Source organism: Canis lupus, chromosome 26, assembly GCF_011100685.1.
Source record: "Canis lupus familiaris isolate Mischka breed German Shepherd chromosome 26, alternate assembly UU_Cfam_GSD_1.0, whole genome shotgun sequence".
Classification (NCBI taxonomy): Eukaryota; Metazoa; Chordata; class Mammalia; order Carnivora; family Canidae; genus Canis; species Canis lupus.
In genome coordinates this window covers 32,183,381-32,211,204 of record NC_049247.1, presented here as the reverse complement: position 1 = coordinate 32,211,204, position 27,824 = coordinate 32,183,381, and positions in this window count along the sequence as shown.

Genomic DNA, 27,824 nt, shown 5'->3' with positions numbered 1-27,824 from the left:
TGGACATGTAATATCAGAGTTTTTATTTTTTTATTTTATTTTTTATAGAGTTTTTTAGAACACAGAATTGGCAGTGTTTTATGAACATCTTTACATGGTGGGTAAGGAAGAAAGGCATATAGACAGGAATGCTGAATTGTCAAGCCTTTGCCACAAAATTGTTGTGTTAACCAAAATACCCCGACAGGAACAGATGTGAGGGGAGAGTCTAGGACTAGGTTCGAACATGGTGCATTTGCAGTGTAGTGAGGTAGGAGTGTGGCCTCGTGTGAGTATTCAAGTACAAAGACAAGTGACAAAAGTCATCCATCAGGGCCATGGGGGAAGATAGAGACACTAAGAGAAGGTTAAAGAGGGCTACTATTAAGCATGCTGATGAGCCTACATTTAGGAAATGGTGTGCACGCACGCAGTGCAGAGTGAGGCAGGGGAACCAGCCAGCTCCAACCCTGAGAATGAGCCCATATCATCCACAGAAGCACATTGACCAAAGCAGCCTTGTTTGATAAAAATGCATCTCCTTAAAACATCCCTGCACTGCCAAGGACCCTTAATTATGTCAGTTCTGTATCTACTTTTACAGGATGATCAACTTCACAATAAAGTAGAAAAGCTCTGAAAGAAGGAAACATCGTTCTGAGTTTCCTCTGGTCCCAGGAGAAGCCCCTTCTGTAGCCCTCGCTGCGACTCTGAGCTCAGAGAAGGATCCCCTCTTTGTTCCTGGGCCAGAGGACGTGGGTCCCGGCCACCTGCCAGCACTGGAGCTCACTGCACTGATCACCAATGCAGACTGGCAGGAGACTCTCAGGTGCAGTCTGGGCTTACACCTGCAAGAATAGACGTCCTTGGTCACGGTGACTGGGCCTGAGAACTAGGTCAAGGGGAGAGTGTTACTGAGGCCCCAAAGAAACGACCAGCCCCATGACCAGGAAGAGAATTATGCTCTTAAACCAGGGCAGCAGCAGCAGCAGCAGCAGCAGAAGCATGAAGATCAGTAATGAGTTAACAGCAGGTAAATTACAGAAAAACAGATATAAATGGCTGGTTGAGGGGCCAGCAGGCTAACAATAAGTTTGTGAATGTATTTGAGAAACCACAGCGTGGTTCTTTATAGAATAATCTTCATTTCCTGCGACTGTCCTGAATTTGGTTTCTGTCCCCAAAATCTGCATCCATAGAGGAGATGCACCTGGGTTTAATGACGCAGTCTGTGGGAGCTGGAGAGGCCATATAAAAGCTTTCAGGTATTTCAGTTTCAGTTTTCATCCATACATGTGATGGAAGTCTGGGTGTATATTTGATTTATTGAATATACAAAAATATATTAGTGCTGGATATCATTCATTGAGTTCTATCAGACACAGTTTTTAGGAAATGTAACTTTTTGGTCTCATGCTAAGCTTGCTTATTGCAGAGTAAACATATTCTTTACTCAACAACAACGTCGATTTTAGGCAAATATCCAATAACTGACGGAATGTATCACTTTTTCTCAAATTACCACCATCCGATATCAATTTTTTTCACCCAACTTTATTTCTATATAGAGAAAATTGCTACCTTTCTTGATTTCAGGATCCACATTCATGTCATTATTCCTTTCTGTTTCTAATATGACTTCAAATACAAAGGAACTGGAAGAGATCTATTTGCCTTATATAATTCTGACAAAGATCTCATCTGGAACATTTTCTCAGTGTGAAAAATATTTTTACCTAAGTAGAAGAGAGAAGAAGATACCCGTGGAAAAAGTTAATAAAATTCCGTAGAAATGACAAGGTAAAGTACCTATAATGAGATTTCCTTGTGATGTGTTTAACTTAGAAGACAAAGATGCTCCCCAAATCTCCATGCTAGACAGCCACGCTGTCACCCAGTGGACCTAGATACAGCCAATCTCTAATGGGGTTCTTTTGACTTTAGTGCAAGAGAAACATTATTTTATTTTAAAATCTGGAAAGACCCTTCTGAGTGACATAGAAAAAGGATTGCTACCTTTGTAAAGGAAGGTTATTACCCTGAGCTCTGGCAGTTCTTGATGTAACCATTATCAGTGCGCAGCAGTCAGGAAGCCATCACCCAAGCTGGCTGTTTGGGTGAGATTCCGTAGAATAAGAAAGGCAGAAATCCTGGTTGTGTGTGGAAAGAGACTTGCATCTTCAGGGTACCTGCAATTAGAGCAGCGAAGTGAGGAGAGGGCAGGTCCGGAAGCCAGGTGTGGAGATGATTGAATGGGCCGCCCCTCCTACCCTGCTCCTAGGAAATGCAAAGTCTCAACTACAGCAATTATACGTTATTCTGACCAAATTTTTCCTTCTAGCCTGGTTTCTGTGGTGGTGGGAACGTTCTGCATCTGCCCTATCAGAGTCACGGGCTTAGCACCTCAACTACTGCTCCTGCGTGTGACCAGGAAAAGAATTGTTAATTTTATTTAATTTTAATTAACTTTGTAAATAGCTGCTGGTGACCAGTGGCTACTCTATTGGACACTATAGGCTCTGAGTGTTTGCTAAGAAAATACGATCACGTCTGTTCGTTAAACCAAGGAATTCTCAGAAAGACATTGTCACAGATACTGAGTGTCCTTGAGATACCCGGCACACTCACCTCAGCAAATGAGAAACTTCTAATAGAATGATCTAAGCAGAGCAGATAGATAATTTGGCATAACCACCATAATATGCTGATGCTTACTTAGTACTATGACTGGGTTGGTAAAAACGTGGAACCGCTTCCATTTGTTTCCAGAGCCATACGTGGTGTCTAAGAGTGAGTGGATAACTCATGAATTAGTCCAACACACAACTATCAGGTGCCTCACAAGCTCTACACTCTTCAGACTGTAGCTGGTGCAAAGAGGAGTCAGACACTGCTCCTCCCACCCAGTGCGACAGGTGCCTCACACGGCTGTGTCTTAGAACCAGACAGTTGGGGCATTTCTAAGAGTTGAGGTGATCACAGAAATACAGACAGATGTAAGATTTTAAGATCCTTTTTACACATAAAACCCACTATAAAATATCAAGTGTCAATGAACTTTCCAAAGAAAGGACATGATATAATCACATTCCGTGGTGTCACTGAGCCTCCCCCCCACTCCGACCCCCACTGAGTCCTGTGGGGTCAGTCCTGGGGTTGTGTTTGCACAGGCAGTGAGTGATGCTGGGACAGGTCCAGATGATGGGCACCAGGATCTGAGCAGAAACGGTGAAGACATGGGGCAGAGGGAAAGAAGGATCCCAGAGGAATGCTGGAAGTAGATTCTAGAGAATTTGGTAAAGGGGGGAGAAAAAGTGTTATAGGTGGAACTTTCATAGGTAAGAGAATTCCATGGTGGCGGGACTTTCTGTCTTCGGTGAGTGGTAGCAATAGAAAGGTAAGGAATGCGAACACGGAGAGATGCTGAAGTGGGAGTTATGTTCAATTACACACAGATTGTGCCTGGGGACATTCACACACAGATGTGCGAAGGGTGGCAAACACACACGGGCCAGAGCATGTACCTAAAGTTATTTACGTTCACTGCATGCCATTTAGTAGCACTTCTATTAAGAAGTGGACATCGTCCCCACCACCTCGCTTCCCACAAACATTAATCAGCAGTGGCTGTGCTAGGCTTCAGAGCCACAGAAAAATAGAGTTTTGCTTTTTATTTGCATTTAGCCCTATAATTTAGACCAGGCAGCTGATAGAGGAAATCTTCAGCTTCTAAAGGGAAGCTGTATTTTGTTTTTGGTTTTTTTTTTTTACCAAGGTCAGAATGATCTCCCTGAACGTCAGAGCACGGGCTCTCTTTCTACCCTGAGCACACGTGTGGTGCACCTGCTTCATTAGCAGATAACCTCAAAGCAACATTTCAGACTGAAAGGAACAGGAAAGGTCTCCCTGAGTTCCCTTCCCATACCTCCAAAGCCTGAATCCTCGCACACACTAGAAGGATAAGAACGTCTGTCATTTTCTAAATGTTCTGTGTCATGATGACTTGTAACTCTTGATGTAACAAAGACCATATGTAGCATGTATGACACATGTCTTCTCCGGAGCTCTCTCTTCCTGGGCAGCAGTCCTCACTGGGGCTCGAATAAAACTCTCTCCCTCTTTTTTTATTTTTATTTTTATTTTTATTTTTATTTTTATTTTTATTTTTATTTTTATTTTTATTTTCATTTCTTTTTATTTTTATTTTCATTTATTTTTATTTTTATTTATTTTTTATTTATTTATTTTTTCAAGCACACAAGTGTTTATTAGCAAGCTCGAGCTTGGGTCCTTATTTTTATTTTTTAAGAAATTCTACAGGATTTGTTCATTTTGCATGGACACAGCCCATCTCCATCTCATAATCATGCTTCCAGAACACATAGTCCCCAGGGTTACTGCTCAACAGGTGAACGGGGTCAAGCTTTTCCACAGCGGTGCATCGATACTGGACAGAATGGAGCTTGGGGCTCCTGGGTGTCCAGGAGGAGATCCCACCCTACGTAGGGGTTACCTCTGACGACTACTACTAAATTTGGCTGTATATCCTTCCGGGGAGCTTTGTTCTTCGATTCTATATAAAAATTTAAGTAAAGGTGATCATTTGATGCATACTGATGTTTTATTTTGTTCAACTACCTAATATCATCACATTCAGAGAACCTTTCTAGGAGTAACTGTGCAGATAATAACTATTTTAAATGATAGTAGTTGCCCTTTTAATAAAGTTAATTTAACCAATATGAACATAGGGTGAAAAGGATGCTTTTTATCCTTATAGGGCAGTTGAGTAGTTTTTATTTTATTTATGAAAGTGGAGATGACTAGGGAAATAATAGGTTTAAGAAGATGTTAGAATCACAACTCTAGTTCGTACACATTAATTTTAAGCACAAGTGCACATATTCAATGGACAATTACATCAACGAGCGTGGAAGTTAAACTCGTGTCTTACTGTCAGATTGATTACTCTGAACATTTAATCCTATTCATAAATTGCTACAGCTCACTACGAGATTAAGATGGGAACTTCACCACATATTAGATCCCACGTGCAAATTGTGCGCCTGCTGCCTTGTTTCATTGTTCAGATTCCTTCCCTGTGACATTTCCTTATACTCAGTCATCAGGCCTTGGCGTCCCACTCTGATACCTGGATGTTCTTGAGTCTTTATCCTCATGTACCCAATCTGCTCCAGCTCTTCGATCCCCATCCCCAGTGATTCACACCCATCGGGCACACACACAGTGTTTGCAGACCTGCTATGTGTGCTGGATCTGCTTTGAAGTCAGGGCGTGTCCACTGTCCGTGTGCGTGATCGTGCATCATTGTTCCCACCATATTCTTTTATAAAGCAGCTCACTTACTTACACCCCCTCCTTGTGTACTCCATTGTCAGCGGCCACAGTGTTATCTGGAGAAGGATGAAATATGGGAAAACCTATCAATATAAACCCCATTCACTGTTTCTCAAAGATTGATTAATTTATTTTAGACAGAGAGAGAAAGCGGGAGGAGGGGCAGAGAGAGGGATAATCTCAAGCGGACTGTGTACCCAAAACAGAGCCAGATGCTGGGCTTGATCTCACGATCCCGAGATCACGACCTGAACACAGAATCGACTGCACCACCCAGACGCCCCAACCCCATTTTTTTTTTTTTTAACTTGGAGGTATGATTCACTTAGATGGAATCAGACCTCTAGCTGTGGACATCTGATCTGTAAGGTTCTATAGATTGAGGACTTCCCATCATTCCTGCCCAATGTAAACTAATACATATAGGAAACTTGACCATAATGAAAAACAGAAAATTGGAACACATTTGCAGAGACATAGAGGCCGTACCACCCCCAGGAGAAAAGAAAATGTTTGCAGTTTTTAACTTGCCACATCCAGTCCTTACATAAACACCTGTATCCTGTCTGTGGGTGTCTGTGAGAGCAAATAACACAAAAATAAATGCCTAACTTCAAAAACAAAGAAGCAAGGAGGAAATGCATATTGGAAACACACCTTAAATATTCTGGGAATGTTCCACTTGCACTTTTTATATGAGAGAGGGTTGCATTACATACCTTAGTAAACCAGGATCATTGCCAATGGAGAGGTGGACACCCGGCGTAGCTGGACTGCACCTGCTGAGCCGACACAGCCTCCCCGGCCATCAACACGGGACTCCTCACTTGGGTAGGATGGACCGGGTCCCTAAGCCTAAGCCCCAGGGTGTGCTGCTTCCCTTTTATATTCTCCGAAGCACTTTTTGTAAGATTGGTAATATTTCTTTTTGACATTTCTGAGACACAGTGCATAGGGGCCTGATATGTTCTTTGCTATAAATTAGTTCATTAAATTCAATGTCCTTAAAAGCTATGCAGAGTTTCTGTTTCTTATTTTTCATAAAATATGACTATTTCATCTGTCAAACTTATTAGTAAATCTTGTTCATAACATTCACAACCCCTTTATTATGTAAGGTTTCCAGTTGCATCCCTGCTTTTATTTTTCATGGATGGCACCATTTTTTCTCATCTTCCTTGCTCAGTCTCGACATATATTTTCAACTTAATCTTTTCAAGAAACAACTTTAGCAGAACTAATTTCCATGGCTGTTTTTTTTTCCTCCCCACCTCTTACCTTGACTACTTCCTTCTTCTAATGACTGTGCCTTCAATTTGCTCTGTTTCTTCTAACTTCTTTCTTTGGAAACTGAGCACTGTGCAGAAAAATATAACATATTTTTCTTTCTAATAAAAACATTGAAATTCCCCTCCTTTGCCTGACCTGCACAAAATAACTTTTGATATACAGAGCTTCCATTACTATTCACTAAAAATTATTTCTAATTTTCCTCCAATTTTTTTCTTTGGCCTGTGGGTTTTATAGATGTGTTTGGATAATACTGTGAAACCTTCTACAAATCTTATTATTGGTTTCTACTTTAATACTGCTATGTACTGAAATGCTTCTCTGTAAGATTTCCGTGTTCTGACATTTGATGGCACGTGGCCCAGCAGATGCCTATTTGGGAAATGTGCTCTAACACTGGCAGCAGGTGTATCTCAGGGCTGTGGAATGCTGCACTTGTATGTACAGATCGATAATGTTCCTTAGATTGTCTACCTCCTTACAAACATTTTCTACTTTTCCTTTTAATTTCAGATGCAGGGATATTAATATCTCAACTGAGATCTTCCTTCTCCTTTAGTGCTTTCAGTTTTTGCCTCGTATTCACTGAAACTCTGGACTATTTTGTTTTACTGTTAAATTAACCACTTTATTACCGCGAATGTCTCCTAGTTCCTCTGTTATTTGTGTCTTTCTTGAGTTCAATTTTTTCTGACATTAACATTACCATGCAATCATTCTTAGACATTTATTTCACAGAATATATATTTTTCCATCCTAGGACTTTCAACCTATTGATAATTATATTTAAAGCATATCTCATTCCAGAACTTCAATGGCATATATGTTTGGTCACCTGATACTTTACCAAGGCCACCAAATCTCTATGCCCGTGAGAGTCCTTGTTCTGTATTCTTTACATTGGGTAATTTCTAGGTCTCATTCTTCAATGTCATTCTCCTCCGACTATCTCCAATTTGCTGCTCAGAAGACCAGCTAATTATTTATGTCACATACTGTATTTTCAAATTGCTAAACTTCTATTTGATATTCTTTCGTGGTTGTTGTCTCACTTATTAAGAATGATTTATTTTGGAATTGACCACAAATATGTTAGAGCAGCTGTATTAGCATCCTTTGCTACTGACTAGTACCTTAGTCATGTTGAGATCCATTTCTCTTGACCCGTGTTTTCTTGATTAGAGGTCATATTTTTTCTCTCTTTTTTTTTTTTTTTTGGACATTTTTTAAGAGGTTACATCTTGATTTTTTTGTTATTTTTTAATGTCTAGGCATTTATGACTGTATACTGGATATCACAAATGACACCTTGTAAAGTTAGGAATGTAAGTTAGAAATAAATTTCTCACCATAACATGTTATTTTATGATTTAGGATAACCCAGCTATTTCAGATTATATGAGTTATGCTTATATAATACCTATATAATGGAAACTATCAGTTGAATGACATTTCAGACTTTATACCTTTTTTCTAATAAGCAACTCACCTTCACTGTGTCCATGTTACTTATATGCATAATATATCTTGGATTACAATTCACAATTATATGGACTGTGCACTTACAGTTTGTTTCTGTTTGTCTGTCTGTTTGTTTGTTTTTTCCAGAGGATTTCCTCACCCAGATTTCCTGCCGAACTTTTTCATTGTCACAGTCTAACGGGAGGGCAGAGTCCCTGGATAGTGATCTATCCATTGCAGAGCAGAGAAAGGTGGAAAGTAAATCTGTAAGGACATGAAGTATTTAGTGAACTAATCAATTATTTTAATAAAACAACTAAGGAAGCAATTTATTCACTAGATCATACTACACTTTATGTAGAATCAGACATACTCTTCCAGGCAGAGTGTTTAATGTTCTGTAGTGTTTCCTCATAATTAATGTGATTCTTATCTTTATGATAAATGATGTATGGCTACTCATTGTTTTATCCCAATGTGATGGAACATTAACAATTTTCTTTAGTGTGAATACAGTTTTAGACTCTGGTTTAAGGATACAAGAAAATGAAGTTGTGTTGTTGTTGTTTTTTAATTTAGTATAATTCAGCTAGAGTTCTGAATTCAAATTCTGTTATATAAGCCTGGCCAAAAAAAAAAAAAAAACGTAGCATCTAAGTAATTTCTTTTGCTAACAGGTTCACAAATAATTTTAATACTATGCATATTTGGCAATTCTAAATTTAACATCCTGATGATTGAGTCACTGGTATTCTCCCTCTCCATTAATAACTTGCTACCTTCTAATATCCTGATGCTATAACACATATTATGGTTGGGTTTAGAATAAGTAAAAGATAAATTAAATAAATTCCATTTAAATTAGGGTGATGTTTATTAGATAAAATCGTTTTCTCTTACAAAACCGTTGGCCTATATTTTTGGAGGACAGCTACCTATGAGCTTGATTGGTGGACTCCGCATCTTGCTTCCCTCATTTATATTGCCTTTCTGGCCACAAGAGCCAAGGGAATTTGCAAGCAACTACTTAAAAATAATAACCAATTTAAATGATTAACACATAAACTGAAAGCCTTTGAGAAAATGTGTATGCTTCTCAGCTTAACTATTATAAATACCTGGGAAGAAATCAGATTCTGTCAAAAAGATTCAGGCAGGGATGCTGGGTGGCTCAGCACTTGAGTGTCTGCCTTTGGCCCAGGGCAAGATCCTGGAGTTCCAGGATCGAGTCCCACATCAGGCTCCCTGCATGGAGCCTACCTCTCCCTCTGCCTAAATATCTGACTCTCTCTGTGTCTCTCATGAATAAATAAATAAAATTTTTTTTTTAATATTCAGGCAAATTAAACTCTTAAGAGAATTATTACATACATGAAATTTTAGTTTATTCATTTACAATGGAGATTACAAAATTTCAAACATCATTCCATGGTTAATTCTATTTGAAAACTGATCTAAAGTTTGTGTGGGGAAAAGAAAAAGAAAAAGAGATATATTTATTGTTAGCCATGAGCCAGATCATTTGTACAAGAAAAAAACACAAAAATATACATACAATGGAATAATAGTAATTCAAGGGAATAAATGGTTGATATAGACAACAATGTAGATGAATCTCAAACATTATGCTGAGTGAAAGAAGTCAGGGGAGGAAAGTCCATATTGTGTGATTGCATTTATTTAAAAAAAATAGAAAATGTAAACCTACTTTTAATGAAAGAAAGAAGATAATGTTGCCTGGATGGTGAGTGGGCTGGATGGCCAGGTTTATTTTTACTGTCATGATGGTTTCATGGGTCTATGCATCTGTCAAAACTTATTAAATTGTGCACTCTAAATATGGTAGTTTTGTGTGTTAACTACACCTCAATAAGAATGAAATCAATTCACCAAAGTCACACAACTGATGCCCAAAGCACATCCAACCTTGGATGATATTTAACAGAAGAACAATTATTATCCTCTGCCCTGATCATTCCTGACCTCTGTTATTTTTCACATCCTTCTGTATATCTCATGCCAGGATTTGCACACAGTAGTAGTTGTTGAACAGTTTTTTAATGCATTAAATCATTGACTAAAGACTATTACTGTTTTAAATATTCTCCTTTAAATTATTACTGCACTGTAGTCAATGATTTTGCTTTAACATTCTTATTTTGCAAAGTGAAAACATGAACACAGGGGATCTCCCTATTGCTGCAGTCTTCTACTTTTGGATCCTTCCTCCTAGCTGGTCATTTCATGCCCCTGCAATTAGGGTCCACGCTCCCCAGTGCCTGCTTCAGTGAAAGGATGCAGATTTGCTGGATGGGCAGCCAGCTGTTTCTGACAGTAAATCCACACATTGAAAAACACCTGCCTCTGTCCATAGCAAATATCACACTTGATTGGATATTTCCTTTAGAGGTAAAAGGAGAAAAGTGGCCCAGAAAACTTGACGTCAAAGGAATATAGACCTACATAATCCATATTACTCTAGAAGTAATTGCCTTCTTTTTTGTGTTTTTAAAGATTTTATTTATTTATTCATGACAGACACAGAGAGAGAGAGGCAGAGACACAAGCAGAGGGAGAAGCAGGCTCCATGCAGGGAGCCCAATGTGGGACTTGATCCTGGGTTTCCAGGATCACACCCCAGGCCGAAGGCGGCGCTAAACCGCTGGGCCACTGGGGCTGCCCAGTAATTACCTTCTTGAAAAGTCTGTGCTTTTTTTTTTTTTTTTTTGTTTTTTTTTTTTGATGCCTGCTCATTACTCTGTTATTTCACACGTTGCTATCTGACCAACACATATTTATTGCTCCACCAAAACTGAGCAATCAACTCTGACAGCTTAAACGTTTTTTTCTTGTGTTACGTGCCAGAAATTCAGTAAAATATGCATTACTTTCCCCACATGGCAATAACCTCTATAAACTCAAAACAGCAATCTTCCATTTTAATGACAACTGGGCTGTCTCCGGCACAAACATTTAACGTAGAATTGGGAACTCACAACAGAAAACCAAAGATGTGGATTACAGGAATGTCTGTGACAGCATAATTGGTTTGAAAACTCCCCAAATGGGTATAAACATTAGAATAGTTTTAATTTTTCTCAAATATTTGCATGAAAATATTTGCTTGCCATCCTTCATCTGAAAAGAAAAGGGCAGGGAAACTTTGCCAAAATACTTTCAGCAAAATACAACTGTGGGATTGCTAACGGTGGGGCGTGCTTGGCAAAGGAACCACTTGGTATTGAATTTGCGGGTTCTGTGCTAGCCATCGTGACACCCTGTAAGAGCGCGTGTTACAGAAGAGAAACAGTGGGCGGAAACTGTGTGTCAGTGCCATGCGGCCTCCTTCGTTGAGATGACAGGCAAGTAGCTTAGCTACCCTGCAGGTTGGTTTCCTCAGCAGGAAACCAGGGAGTGAAAGCCCCAATCTTACTGACTTCACAGCATCAAACATGTAAAACCCAAGGAAAACATGGAAATACTTTGAGGTGCTATGCAAGCCCGCGGCATCATTATTTCTCCCCTAATGATCCCTAAATATGTGCAAATGCATCATTCTGTGAGGCAGCAATACTTTTATAATCGAAATCAAACGAATAAGTGTCTATAAAAATTCTTTCCTATTATCCTTTGAGTTATCATACCAACCAGTGTCTTTTGTCAGCCAACCTGTGATAGTTTTGTTTATGCATTTTTTTCTAACCATTTGTGATTCATGGAAAAATCTGCAATGACCCTTAAGTGTTCTTCTTTCTGTTAATGAACATGCAGCCTAATGTAAAACCTGAATAAATATGATTAAAAAACTAGGAAAAATCGGGGATCCCTGGATGGCTCAGCAGTTTAGTGCCTGCCTTTGGCCCAGGGCGCGATCCTGGAGTCCCAGGATAGAGTCCCATGTTGGGCTCCTGGCATGGAGCCTGCTTCTCTCTCCTCCTGTGTCTCTGCCTCCCCGCCCCCCTCTATGTCTATCATAAATAAAGAAATAAATAAATAAATAAATAAATAAATAAATCTTTAAAAATTAAAAAAAAAATACTGAAAAATCTAAAATGACTGCATTTGTTTGACTAAATTGTCTCTCCCCTTTAATTTGAAAATATAGGTATTGAATGAATTCTTTGGGTCAAAATAAGTTCGTAGTCAGGACAAGATGGTGAATGAGCAGGACGTCCAGCCCTGAAGGTGTTACAGAAATGAAAACAGAAAACCTTGCGGCAACAGCTGGTTATTTAGGTTTTAGTCCTGGACGCAGATGGCAGGTAAGAAAAGGAGAAGCCAGGTGCACAGGACTCCTGAGCTGTGCCCCCTTTCCAGCTCTTCTGGAAAGTGACTGCCCAGCACCACCTTGGGGTGCAGAAGCACAGGGGCACGTACATCATGGGCTGGAAACCTACTAGAACCCCAGGACTAGGCTGGATGGGAAATGGACACAGACCCAGCAGACTGGGGGACCCACAACCTCTGCAGTTCCCCCTCCTCTCTCCCTCCACCCTGGGCTCCTAATCATAAGGGGTTCCTGCTCCTTATTCCCAGAAGGGCTGGGCTGCTTGGAGGGGTGATGGAGAGATTTAAGTCTGATTGTGAGGAGCAGTTCCCAGCCCTCCCATGCTTTCCCTGCTCTGGAAACAGTGAAAAGCACATGCTGATGCTGAAAATCCCTCCCCTCTCCCCAAGCTCACATTCCAATGTGCTACCCCTGGAACTCAGGTGTTTGCTCACTCCCTATCCCAGTCCATGTAATGAGTGGAGCAGGTGCATCCCAGAGTTCAGAGGAAACAGGTGCTAATCAGATTAACGCTGAACATGAGCGTTAATCTGAAGACCTGAAGACTGGAGGGAGAGAAGGGAGAGGAGGGAGATGGAGGAGAGGAGGGCTCCCAGAGGAAGGTAAAGTCAGGCCTCACTGGGGGGACTGAGCCAGCAGGTGCCCAGCGCAGGGACAGCCAGGTGGTCCAGCGCAGCCTCCCACCAGGTGCATGCACACCTGCTGGAAGCAGCAGTGTTGGTGGGAAGCCAAGAGCAGAAAAACAAGTGTGGAAAACAGGAACAGTCTGAAAAATTTTCACACGCTGCCAACATCCGTGGACCTGGTACCCAGGATGAGGAAGGAGATACTAGGGCAGCCTCCTGCCACCCTTCCCCCAGATCTAATGAATATTCCTTCAAATATTTTAGTTTTCTCTGTATTCTAAATTCCACAAGACTCTAGTAGGTCTTTAATCTACATATTTACCCTCTCTGGTGTTTTTCTTTCCTCTTACATGCCCATGTTTTTACCAGGAAGTCTTTTCCTCCTAACATGTCCTTCCTGCAAACCTGATGTTGACAGATCCCTTGGAATTTCATCTCCAAGATACCCTCTCCATTTCCCCTGTGTGTTCTCAGGCTGTTTTCCCTGGGTGTGCGGCTCTGGTTGCTCTCCGTAGCACATGAAGAGGTCATTCAATGTTGCTCAGTCTTCACTACTGTCACATCAGCAGTGACAGTTACTGCTGTTTTATTGAAGGTAATATGCCTTCCTCCTCTGGCTGCTGAACAATTTCCTACTTGAATTTATTTTCAGCTGTTTGGCCAACATGTGCTTGCCTAGTCTGATTTCCGTTACATTTATCCTGCCCTTGAAAATGTGTGTTGATGTCTTTCAACGATTTTGGAAAATTCTCTGTCACATATCTCCAAAGATCATTTCTATTCTCTTCTTTTTTCCCTGTATTTCTAGAGATTAAGTTGTCACTGTCCTAGGATTAGTATTTCCCTAGTGGTCTCTCTTACAGATTGACAGGCATCATAATAACATAGTTGAATTTACATCTTGTAGTATTGCCTGCCACATAGGGTTTATTTTTTAGTAAATGTTAAAAATCATTACTACCATTAGTACCAAAACTTCCTGGAAAATAGCATGGTAAAAATTAACACCATAAAAATATATTATCAGACACCTGAAGTCATCAGTATTCTGAATTATACATTATAACAAGTGAAGGACTGGCCACTATCACTACTAGACAATGTGCTTTGAGATTACTGGAAACTAAAAAAAAAAAAATGAGTTAAGATATATAAATATTAGGGGATCCCTGGGTGGCTCAGTGGTTTAGCGCCTGTGTTCGGCCCAGGGCATGATCCTGGAGTCCCGGGATTGAGTCCCACATTGGGCTCCCTGCATGGAGCCTGCTTCTCCCTCTGCCTGTGTCTCTGCTTCTCTCTTTCTCTCTCTGTGTCTCTCATAAGTAAAATCTTAAAAATAAATACATAAATAAAAATAAATGTACATGGCTTTTGATCAAGCAATGCTATTGAACTCTAGAAATTTATGCTAAGAAAATAATAATAGATGTTCAGAAATATTTCTTAAGGTGATTATCGGTGTATTTACCATAAAATCATGTAACCATAAAAGACTTGAAACCACCTAAATATCCAAATACCTTGTGATTGCTTAACTAAATTGTGGACATTCATTATGGAAAATTATAAATGTATGTAAGTTCTGATGGCCAAGACCTTTCAAAAATATTCCAGGTACAGATCTTTGATTAGAGCATAAGACGAATTTGATATATCAGCTGATTTTCTATAAGAGACTATCTCTATGGACATAGAGATGGAAATATTAATAAATGGATGAAGAAATAGACAAAAATAATTTGCAAAGAATATGCCATTACTATATCAATAATAGTCACGTCTGTTTTTCATGTATTACAATCTTGCTATGCTGCGTATTCTTTGGCTATATGATCATAAAAGAAAGTTTTGAATCACTTCAACATTATTGCTGTAGAAAGTAGATCAAAACCCATAGAAATATAATATAATTCCAAATAAATTTAGAATAATTCCAGGTATCCAAAGGTTTCAGGGAGCTTGTATTTTGGTTGATAGATTAGAAACGATGATTTGGTGATTGGTGAAAAATAACGCGTGAATGCTGTAGTCAGATTTACAAAGGTCTGGTGCCACTCGCTACTCCAGGTGAACACACAAGGCTACATAAACTGTGACAAACTGTTTCAACACCTGAAAGAGCACCTTGTATGTAAGAGAGAAGGAGGAGATAACATTAGGTGTTTAAATCATGCTGTGATTTAAAAATGTGTATTGAATTCAGGAGAGGACAAGGAAGTCTTTTGAAATCCTAGAAGAGGTAACTGGTGTTATGAGTCGTGTCCTTAACATTAGCCTGGAACTGACGTGAAGAATGAAATGAAGGATTGTGTGGAAGCCCAATATCAAATGCTCAAATGAGAAGCGATAAGGTCCTGACCCAAAAGGAATCAGGATGAAGGATTTACATACAACCAAGCAGGTGCATGCAGTAAGGCTGGTGTGCTCGAGCAGGATGGGTAGGCTGTGGTGATGTCCCCAACATGGTAGAGAGGGAGAGATGACTGCTCGTGGATGTTACCCAGTTCCTCCCACAGAAACTCTATGAAGTCAAATTGGAATTCCCAATTTGAAGAAAGAAACTGGGTGCTTTGAGAAGTGAAGCAGGCGCTCCATCCTCCTGCAGTGAGCTGGGACTGGAGCTCAGCCGGACCTCCACACAGGAGGGTGGGAGGCCTCGGATTCCACTCAAGTCCCAGCACTTCCGGAGGCACAGCAATGCTGTGTTTTTCTGCCCTTTTAGTCCTTATACAGGTAAGAGCAGGTTTTAAGTACACCTTGGAGTGAGATGAGGCACTGACCGAGTTTTGCCAGCAAGCTGCCAACAGTGCCCACGTGGTGACTCTCCAGTGTGCCTTCTCAGGCTTTGGTTTGCAGTTATTAGCACAAATAAATATACTGAACCATGAATGCTAACTCACTTGGTCGACCTTAGAAAAGGTATAAGGAGTATGTGGAAGGCCAAGCATACAAATGCATAAAGGTTTAAAAATGTGTTCATGTGTGATATTTACAGAAACATGTATTTATGTCACATATGTAAAGATAATCAATGTACATTGGCAAAGTAAAGAAATAGGGATCAAACAGAAATTATCCCCATGAGAAAGGAAACTATACAATTATAAATGCTAATATTACATATTCTATCATAATATATAATGAAATGTTCACCTGTTAATATCATGATGCCTGACACAATTCAAGAGAGAGGGTGGTCTTAGATGAAAAATATTTTAAGAAATCCTCTGCGGTGGTGGGTGTGGGTGAAGGGGTGAAGCTACTACAACTGCTTATCATTTGATGATAAGGTAAAATATGGAACATTTTGATGTCCCTGTGACCAGCCTGGGATGTCGGAATAGGAAACAGATGGAATGGGTTTATGAGGAGGTAGCAACGTGAGATACGAGAACACTAATGCTGTATCTATGACCCCACTAGCCCCAAAGCAACTTAAATTTATTAAGATCCACTCCCCAGAAAGGCAATTTATACATCTAAAAATAGCCCCTTGTTTTATACCAAATGCTTTAAAACCTATATGTATGCAATTTCCTCACAGCTCATATAGATGGTGAAGGTGATTAAAATCTTCCTAACTTGCTAGAATCAAAAAAACAAGAAATAACAAGTGTTGGCGAGGATATGGAGAAGAAGGAACCCTCTTGCTCTGTCAGTGGGGATGCAAACTGGTGTAACCACTCTGGAAAACAGTGTGGATGTTCCTCAAAAAGTTAAAAATAAAAATACCATACAGGAGGCACCTGACTGGCTTAGATGGTGGAGTGTGCAACTCTTGATCTCGGGGTTATAGGTATGAGCCCCACGTTAGGTGTAGAGATTACTTAAAAAATAAAATCTTGGGGCACCTGGGTGGCTCCATCTGTTAAGGATCTGACTCTTGGTTTCAGCTCAGGTCATGATCTTGGGGTCCTGAGATTGAGTCCCTTATTGGGCTCCACACTCAGCCCGGAGTTTGCTTAAGAATTCCTCTACCCCGCCCTGCTGTGTTTGCGTGTGCGGTCTCTCAAATAAATAAGTCTTAAAAAATAAGGTAAAATCTTGTAAACAATACCATATAATCCAGTAATTCCACTCCTGGGTGTTCACTGGAAGAAAATGAACACACTAATTTGAAAATATACCTGCACCCCTGTGTTTACCGCTTACCACGGCGTTGTTACTGTAGCCAAGATGTGGAAGCAGCCTAAGTGTCCATGGATAGATGAGTGGAGAAAGATGTGGCGTATACACAGAATGGACTATTACACGACTATGAAAAGGAATGAGATCCTGCCATTTGCAATGACATGGATGGACCTAGAAGGTATAATGTTGAGTGAAATAAGTCAGTCAGAGAAAGACAAATGCTATGTGATTTCACGCATATTTAAGAAACAAAACACGTGAATAAACAAACACACAAAGCAGGATGAGACCCACAAATACAGAGAACAAAGTGCCGACTGCCGAGGGAAGAGGTGAGGAGTCATAGTTCCTGCTGCGGAGTGAAGTCACGCAGGTGAAGGACACAGCACAAGGGACACATGGGGATCCTGGAACAGCCCCACAGGCTGACACATGGTGACAGACCACAGCCACGCAGAAGGAGAATCACTGTGTCAAACCCCTGAACCCAACGTCACGTGGTGTGTCAACTGCACCCAAATGAAAATAATTAAAAATCTTCTTAACCTGCAGCTACCACAATATAAAATAAAACAAACAGAATACACAAAACTGTAATCCACTAGAAGCCTTTTGTAAAGAGATTTTCTTCATTTATTTGAGAGGGACAGAGAGAGACAGAGCACATGCAGGGGAGGGGCAGAGGGAGAAGGAGAAGCAAGGAGCCCCACGCAGGACTCGATCCCAGAACCCAAGATCATAACCTGAGCTGAAGGGAGATGTTTCACTGCCTGAGCCACCCAGGTGGACCTGATTTTGCATTTTATTTTTTTTTTAATTTTTTTAATTTTTATTTATTTATGATAGTCACAGAGAGAGAGAGGCAGAGACACAGGCAGAGGGAGAAGCAGGCTCCATGCACCGGGAGCCCGATGTGGGATTCGATCCCGGGTCTCCAGGATCATGCCCTGGGCCAAAGGCAGGCGCCAAACCACTGCGCCACCCAGGGATCCCCCACTGCGCCACCCAGGGATCCCTGATTTTGCATTTTAGACCAAGGGGCTCTGATCTCAGAGTGAGCTGGCTAACTGTCCCTGGCTCTGAGCTTCAGTAAAAACAGAGACTAGGCCGAAATCTCTTTGAGGTCCAACCTAGGAAACATTCTGGTATCACTGCAATTAGGTAAGGAACTCCCAGTGTCCACAAACCCAATCCCAGTGGCTTTGAGAGCCTTTGTGAGCGCAGTTCAAAGAAAGATCTCGATTTTATGAATAACAGTAATTATACTTGTGGCCTACAGAAGGGGCTTCCTGCTAATTACCCTTCCTCCTGCCCTCCCATCTCTCTCTTCTTAAGGACCACAAACACAAGTGCCACCGCTCGCCTTTTTACCAAAGAAGGAGCTTTATAAATAAGTATAAAAAGTATCTTCAGAGAACTAGCGTAGCATCGCTCACAGTTGAAGAGCTCTTTAGGTGCTGAGATAACAGACAGTCATGAGTTAAAAGAGAATGAAAAGCGTCAAAATCATTTTAGAATCTGCAATTCTTTTTAGTGTATTTAGAAAACATAAATGGGAAGACTGAGGAAATCCTCAGGAGCTGTTCGTTGGTTGCGTGACTGCCTTCCTGGGGTCTGCAGTGGAAGTACAGAAGAGATTAGGACAAGTGGTCCAATTTGGCATTTTGTTTATCATAAACACTGACAAACCAATAGTGTGGAATACCAAGGTTGTTGTCTTTTAAAAATAATTCCACGATGTCTCATTGAAAGGAAGACTCCTAACTCTGGGAAACGAACTAGGGGTGGTGGAAGGGGAGGAGGGCGGGGGATGGGGGTGAATGGGTGACGGGCACTGAGGGGGGCACTTGACGGGATGAGCACTGGGTGTTATTCTGTATGTTGGCAAATTGAACACCAATAAAAAATAAATTTATTATTAAAAAAATTAAAATTAAAATAAGTGACATTGATGCTCAAGGCTGTTGTTTCTTCATAGATGTGAACGATCATGGTCTGGCCAACAGAATGTCTTTGCAATTTCCTCAGAAGGGACTGGGGATGAGCCGATAGGTGAAATGTCCTCCTGCCAAGACGCTGCCTGCCACCTGCTCCCAGCTGTGGAACAGGTGGAACAGGTGTCCGGGGGCTCTACATCAATGCTGTTAGCTGCAGTGTCCTCGCAGGCTCTCCAACAGGGTGACACAGTAAGTTAAGCTCCTCCACACCCGTCCACCCCGAGCAAGACAATGCTTCTCCAAAAATAAGAATAATGCAGGAGCCAAAGGTTTATTTTTTTTAAGGATTTTATTTATTTATTCATGAGAGACACACAGAGAGACAGAAAGGCAGAGACACAGGCAGAGGGAGAAGCAGGCTCCATGCAGTGACCCCAATGTGGGACTCGATCCTGGGTCTCCAGGATCATGGGTCAAAGGCAGGCGCTAAACCACCTAGCCATCCAGGCTGCCCCGAGCCAAAGGTTTAGACGGAGGGAACCACCTACCTCTGCCGTGCACGTCTTCTACACAGTCATGAGGCGTGACCTACACAAGTTTAATGGCAACACGGTAAGCGCATCACACCGTAGGACGTGCAGGAGGTGACAAGACATGACATATCTCTGGTTAAATCAGAACAACGACCTGTTGACGTTGCCTATGAGCTTACCGGAAACTTGGAAAGTTGGGTTTTGATCAAAATAATAATACCTAACAATACTTAAACCATTGAAGCTCTAAGTCATTAAAATGGAAATTTGCTGAAAAATTCTCAGTGTTGTAGGTTTTACCTCAGTGTTTTCTTTTTCTTAGTGCAAGGGCAGAGAGGTGGGGGGGCGGTCAACGTGCTGCAGACAAACACACAAACAGGAATAATCGTTCATATCAAGTAAATCTAGGGAAAAATAGAAATAGTAGTCCCTTGTCCTCAGTTTTGCTTCCTATGGCAGGGGGTCTTGCATTGACCCAGGGTCAAGGTAGCAGCCACCCCCCTGGACGTCACCTGTCTGCAATGCTCCCCTCACTGCGTCCCCAGAACGGACATCTCAGCAGCTCAAGCATCACAGGAAGATGGCTGAGCTCAGTACAGAAGAGACTGTGAGAGAGAGGAACCACGTCCACATAATGTTGACTATACTATGTGGTTGTATTATTTTTCTGATTTACTACTAGTTCTTATTGTTAATCTCTTCCTGTGCCTGATTTACAGACTAGACTTTATCTCACATGTGTATGAAGAGGAAGAACCATGCGTATAGGGTTCCGTACCATCCACACTTTCATGCATCCAGTTGGCATCTTGGAACCTTACCTGGAGAATAAGGAGGGGGGGGGGGACTGCTGTATTTCTGGGATGATACCTTTACCAACCAAGGGGCACCAAGAGGCGCCCAAGATCACCAGCTGGGAACGGAAAGCAGGAGAGAGGCTGGGAGCAGCCCCTTCCTCAGAGCCAGACTCCTCGCTGAGCAGAGAGCTGGACGTGGGGCTCGATCCCAAGACCCTGAGATCATGACCTGAGCTGAAGGCTGACGCTTCCCTGACTGAGCCACCCAGGTGCCCCAAGCTAATTGATTTTAAATAAAAAGATAAAGTTAATGACAAAATTTTAATTAAAAAAAGTAAGCAAGCAAAGCAGTATGTAAACATGCAGGATATTACAAACTATAGACTGAATCAGGCAAGTTTTTTGTTTTCTTTCTTTTTCTTTTCTTTTCTTTTTTTTTTTTTTTTTTGAAGTGCTAGTATATTTGAGGACAGTAGAGACTGCGATTTATCAGGATTTTTCATACTCATCTCCCAGGATGAGTGGTTGATCAGAAAAATCTACAGATATATAATAAAGATTTTGGTACTACATTTGAACAGGACTTGATTTCCATGTTTGTTGGTGTAAATAACCAATGTCCATTTTTACTGTGTGCAAAGGTGACTTGTTTGTATATAACTCTTTCTTCCTTTTTATTTTTATTTTTTATAATAAATTTATTTTTTATTGGTGTTCAATTTACCACTACAGAATAACACCCAGTGCTCATCCCGTCAAGTGCCCCCCTCAGTGCCCGCCACCCATTCACCCCCACCCCCTGCCTTCCTCCCCTTCTACCACCCCTAGTTCATTTCCCAGAGTGAGGAAGTCTTTATGTTCTGTCTCCCTTTCTGATATTTCCCACACATTTCTTCTCCCTTCCCTTATTCTTTCTTCCTTTTAATTTTTTTTTTTTTCCTAAACCATTCAAAAGTAAGTATCCCCTGAGGATCAGGGCCTATTGTCCTCCACGATCACAGGATCACTTTTACATATAATACAATTAAGGTTCACGAAATTACCCAACACAGGGTCCATTTTCAGTTTTCCTGTATTATCCTTAGAGTGTTCATAATTTATTTTTTGTTAACTATTGTTCATTTTTAATCCCAGCACCTGGTCAAACATGGTACTGCATCAGGCCATTAGATCATCCCAATTTCCTTCCTTCCTCTAACTCTAACACCATTCTTCCTTTTCTGTTTTTATTTTCATAGAAAAATTTTACCTCTTTTTGTACAATGTTCCACATCTTAAATTCTTATGATTACATTCAGGTGCAGTATTTCTGGTAGGCATATTAAATAGATGGTGTGCAGACCCCACAATTACAGAGAAGTTTTCTGTACCAAGACATCTTGCTGGGGCCAGGCTAGCTCTGATGACCTCGCTGGGGTCCTGACCATCAGATCTCCTTCTGAAGAGCGTACTGTCCACAGTTCACGGTCCAGACAGTAGTACCGTTATGCGTGCAGGTCATTCATTCATGTCCTTCAATGTAGATTTTCATCAACTATGCAAGCAGCATGCCCTCTGTCAGACTCCCTGTTGGATCTCTTGGTCTAGGGACATCTTCCTGTGTGCATCCTAGTTCACTTTACCCTGTGCACATCCTCCTCTCTCTTCTGGAAGGTTCTCTTCCATCAGATGTTGGATATCTCTATTCTCACTCATCTCTTACTTTTATCTCTTTACTTTTCTCCTTTGGGGAGATTTCTATGTTTATCTTCTAAACCTTTACTATTATTTTTAGAGATTTTATTTCTTTATTCATGAGAGACACACAGAGAGAGAGGCAGAGGCACAAGTAGAGGGAGAAGTAGGCTCCATGCAGGGACTTGATCTTGGATCCCAGGATGGCTCCCTGAGCCGAAGGGAGATGATCAACCGCTGAGCCACCCGGGCATACCACCTTTCTTATTATTTTATTATTATTTTACATTTAATTGGCATATTTTTAAAATTTTTCTATTTTCTTTTTGTTTTCTAGTTCTCCTATAGCATCATTTTCTCACTCTGAAGATACAGTGTCTCCTGTTAGCTCTCCAAGAGCTATGATTATAGGCACATTTTAAATTTACGTTTTTTTTTTTCCTTTGTTATCGTTGCTTCTTCTGGAGTCCTACAGGATAGGGCACTGCTTAGGCATATTTAGGAATGAGGCCCTACAGGCTGATTTGAACTTGCTTTATGTGATCCAAGCCATAGGGTGAATGAGTAAGGAGTACTTCATGGTCAACACTCTGTCAAAATCTAGGGATCTCCTCTGGGGAGCTGTTCACTCTCCTCAGGGACAGATGTTCTCCCTTATGGGGTAAGGCTCTTGCCAGAGACTGACAATGTAAGAGGATGATAAATCCAGGCAGTGGCTGTGGAGGTGTCTCCCTATGCAGTGTATAATTCTCTTTGCCCCCCTTGTTTCCAGCCCAGGAGATGGCCCCTGAGTTTGCTGGGTCCTGAGGCTCTCTGCCCTCAGTCTTGCACAGAGGCTGGCTTTCCTGGCTTCATAGACTTGTATGGGTTCCCATGAGTGAAAGGTTAATTGTGCCTAAGAGGATGCAGGGTTCAAAGACTGTTTTACTGTTCATAAAACAACAGTCTTCTTACCTATTTTCACCTTTCTTATCTGTCCATTTCTTTGCATATGTAGAAGCCTACAGTCCCAAGAATGTGAATGCATGTATGATGGAGAAATATTCTGAGCTACTGTAAACAAAGGAAACAAAATAAATGTGAACTGGATCTGGGAAACAAGCAAGATTTGCCCAAATGCTTAATAAACTATCTGAGCTCAGTGAGGACTAATGTTCTCCAAAAATAACATCTGATGATTAGATTACGTGATCCTAGATTGAAAACTGTTCACTAATTCCTACTAGTTTTTTTTTTTTTTTAAGATTTTATTTATTCATGAGAGACACACCTAGAGGGGCACAGGCAGAGGAAGAAGTAGGCTCCCTTCAGGAAACCCAATGTGGGACCCAATCTGGGACCCCAGGATCAGGCCCTGAGCCACAGGTAGATGCCCAACCACAGAGCCACCCAGGGGTCCCCCTGCTAATTTTTTAAATAGGTAACCTCTGATTCAAAGTAGATTGACAAGATCCATGTTTATCTCTCATGGGGAGACTAGAGACTCTGACTCTTTGATAAGTAGATTCTACCCTTCTCATTCACACAGAAGATGGAGAGAGGGAGTAGGGAAGGAGCAGGAACCTGGCCACCACCTCAGCCAGGAAGTGGCCTTCCCCAGGTCCTTCACAGGCTGACATTATAATCATAACTATGCAAACAGTCGTCGTTTATGAGTTTGTGCATATACTGCATGGACCCTTTTCTTATTTTCATCCACTTGTAGACGGGATTGGTTATCTCCTTTTAATGATGGTAGCAAGACTCTCATGTCCCTATCTCAAATTTGGCTTTCACCGAGTGCAATTTGGTAGTGAGTTGAAAGGCATTTGAAAAGACAACAAACTATAAAATAAATAATAAAATTAACAACAACAACAACAACAAAAAAAAAACAGTAAAATCTTATCCATGATAAATAACTCAAAGACTCAATTTCTCTTTTTTTTAAGATTCTATTTATTTATTCATGAGAGAGAGAGAGAGGCAGAGACACAGGCAGAGGGAGAAGCAGGCTCCATGCAGGGATCCTGACTCAGGTCTCGATCCCGGGTCCTCAGGATCACGCCCTGGGCTGAAGGCAACACTAAACCGCTGAGCCACCCAGGCTGCCCCAAAGACTCAATTTCTAATATTTGTACACTTTTTTTTCCCTGTATAGTTTCCTTCACAGCCTCCACTTTCTGAAGTTGGATTCCACTAGTCTCAGGGCCCCCAGTATGTTAGTCTCTTTCTATGATTTGATGTCATCTTCTGCATAAAGCAGTGAGAGGATGTCTCACCTTGTTTTTTATCTCAGCCTTTTCCAGAATACTTCTGTGCCCTAAATCAAGTGTTGGCTTTAGCCTTCTGGTCAGTAAGCCAGAAGACAGGCTTCTAACAGCTCATGGAAGTCACCACAGAGCCAAAGTTCCCCAATTCCAAGAACGTGAAACTTAAACAGTCTCCAAATGTTTCATATCACCCACAGACCACTGTAAATCAGGCTGTTAGAGGGGTTTGGCAAATTTAATCTTCCATAATCTTCTACCTGAGTCTCTGAAATAAAAACAATTATAGTCAGACATTTGTAATTACTGAAGCTTTCAAGACCCATTTGCAGCAAGCTGAAATTCATTACTTTCTCCATCAGCAAACTACTGCTCTGATATTACCTGCAAATCTAAAGAGAACCAATAAATAACTGGAAAAATGCTAGATTAAAATTAGCAAATAAATCATTAAGAGATTCATTAAGAACCCAGAAATGAGAGAACAGGACAATTCCCAGGTATTAGAGGAAACTAATTTAGAGTCACTTTGAGTAATGTAGATGTGCCTAAGAGAATCAAATGCAACTTAATACTTTTGCACTCTGGTTTTCTGGAACCAAATTACATAATAACACGTGGTGTTCATAAAGTGGTTGTGGTTTTTAATGTACTTTTTCTATATCTTTTCACTTATTCCCAGCTCACAACCCAAAGAAGTGAATAATCACAGAACCATATATTTTTGAACACTTGAAACATGTTATTTTCCTGCTTATTTCATTTAATCCTTATAAGCCTTTAAAAAAAGAGGTTACTAGAATCATATTCCTTTTTTATGATGAGGGCCATGACACTCAGAAACACTAAGTCACTTCTTTAGGATGGTTCAACTGATAGGGAGTGGCGGCAAGAAGCCACCAGGCATTGTCACATGATCAGCAACCACTTTGACCTGCCTGCATTTTGAGGGAGGGAATTGGATGTGGGCATGATTTACAAACTGCAAGTATTGCATAATTTTAGAATGATTCTTAAGCTGTGGGAAAAGATACCCAGAGAGATCTCAAGACAACACAAATTTTTCCTGTTTAGAACCCAGGTAAGGCTTGGTACACAGGTCTAATCCCAACTGCCGTGTGATTTGCAATATACTATATTTTGTATTCATCGTGGCTCAAAATATGGCACTGGATAGAAACATCCAGTACAAGCTCCCTTAAATGATTTGAACCTAAGTGACCCACCTGGTAACCCAGTACTCATCATTCCTTCTGGAAAATGTACTGATTCTCTTCACAAGCTGATGACGCAACTAAAAGCTCTCTCTAGAATCTGCACATACTACTGCCCCACTAAATAGGGCTTCTGTACTGATCAATGAACAAATGCACACAGGCCCACTCAGTAAAGCATGTCCATAATTGGTGCCAAAATGCTTGGGAACTCACTTTCGTTTTCAGGCATAGTTTATTTATACCTCACCCATTTTTCCAAAGCCACATCTCAAACCAGAATATAAATTCTACGAGAGTAGGATTCTTGGCTAATTTTGGCTCACTGCTTTATCTACAGTGCCCCTAACAGGGTCTTCCACATAGGACGTGTGCAAGGAATATTTACTAAATGAATTAATAAATGTCTTTATGAAACTCGTGTATGTTTCTGGTGATAAAAGTAGATATAAACTCCAAAATAGGATGTAGATTTCTTGCATTATATATGGACTCTATCACAAGACCTCATAGGTAAAACAGAAGCTCTGAAATCATGCTTACAAGACAAATAATAAGATGGCAGGTTACTATGATTAACCATATACCACACAGCTTCTCACTGCATTACCTTTTTTAGTTTTGAAAGTATATAGCGATTTTCAGATGTCAGAGAAACACCCTGGTCTACTCAGTCGGCTCCTATAGTTTCAAATGAACATTTTATTTATTTATTTATTTATTTTAAGATTTTATTTATTTATTCATGAGAGACATAGAGAGAGAGAAAGAGAGAGAGGCAGAGACACAGGCAGAGGGAGAAGCAGGCTCCATGCAGGGACCCCGACGTGGGGACTCGATCCCAGGTCTCCAGGAATATGCCGTTGGCTGAAGGTGGCACTAAATCGCTGAGCCACCCAGGGATTCCCCAAATGAACATTTTTGGAAGACTAGTTCTTTAAGAAAGCAAGAAGGTGGAAGGAATAGTGAGTATTACTGGCAACTAGTGTTTTTGCTATTATCTCGGGAGAAAGTGAGATATCTTCCCTTTATGTTAACAGATGCTATTCCCTGATCACTTTTATACCAACCTAAAGAGACTTTAATTTGACCAGATATATTGAAAAACAGTTATAGAATCAAAAAGGTTATTTTATTTTCAATTCCCTTTTGCCATGTTGCTTTCCTGTGAACCATGCTTTACTGCATTATGTAGATAAAATGAGGAGAAAAAGTGAGGAATTGCCATTAGGAGTTATTATGACTCTTATTATTATATTATTTACTGAGCCAAGCTTGGAAGGGGCACCGGTTGCTTTGGCTCACATTTAACTGTCCATAAATCAGTCACATGGTAACAGCCAGCATCCACAAATGCTGAGAAATGCAGACTTCCAATAGTTCCGGAAGAGAGAGGAAATGAGGTCTGACAGCTGCTGTCACAAAACGAAACACAAACGTTTAAAAAACATTAGGAGTTTTCTCACATTTGATTCAGTGAATTTTGTATTTTCTTGATCTCCTGCTGTCTTCCTTTCCTTCCATCTTTCCTTCATGTCTTTCTCCTCCATTACCATGATATTTCACAGATACCTACTGAACATTGGTAGTGGTGGCCCCACAGGTCCCACCTGGGAAGACTCAAGAGCCGCAGTGAGGTCTGTGGCTTTTCTGGACTCTGTACTTGTTTGGGGTGTGACCAGGAGGCTGACAGAGTTAAGAATGAATGGGAAAAAGTCACCATGAAATGTCTTTGCCCTCTTTTCATGCAGGTCCGCAAAATTAAGGTAGGCATGCTGTAATCCATATGCTCACACACTCCTTCCAGGGCCCTAATAATTTTCTAAAACTTGATAGTTTTGAAAAGCCATTTTATTCTTTTGAATTTTTAAACCTAATTATTTTCTACTACACTTTGAATGTGATAGATATTTACCAACCATAGTATTAAGTATTAAATAAACTTCAACATTTTGTTGATGTTGCTTTGACATCACATAGGTGAATCAAAATAAATGTGGATTAGGGTTTTATAGCAGAGAATACATGGATTAGTGCAACCACCAAGATAAGACTTCACTTTTCAATGTAATTAGAATTCAATTATCACAACCCATCATTTGTTTTGATTTTTTTTATTTTTTGTTCTATTTTTTTAAAGATTTTATTTATTCATGAGAGACACAGAGAGAGGTAGAGACATAGGCAGAGGGAGAAGTAGGTTTCCTGCAGGAAGTGGGACTCAATCCCAGGACCTGAGATCATGACCTGAGCCAAAGGCAGACACTAAACCACTGAGCCACCCAGG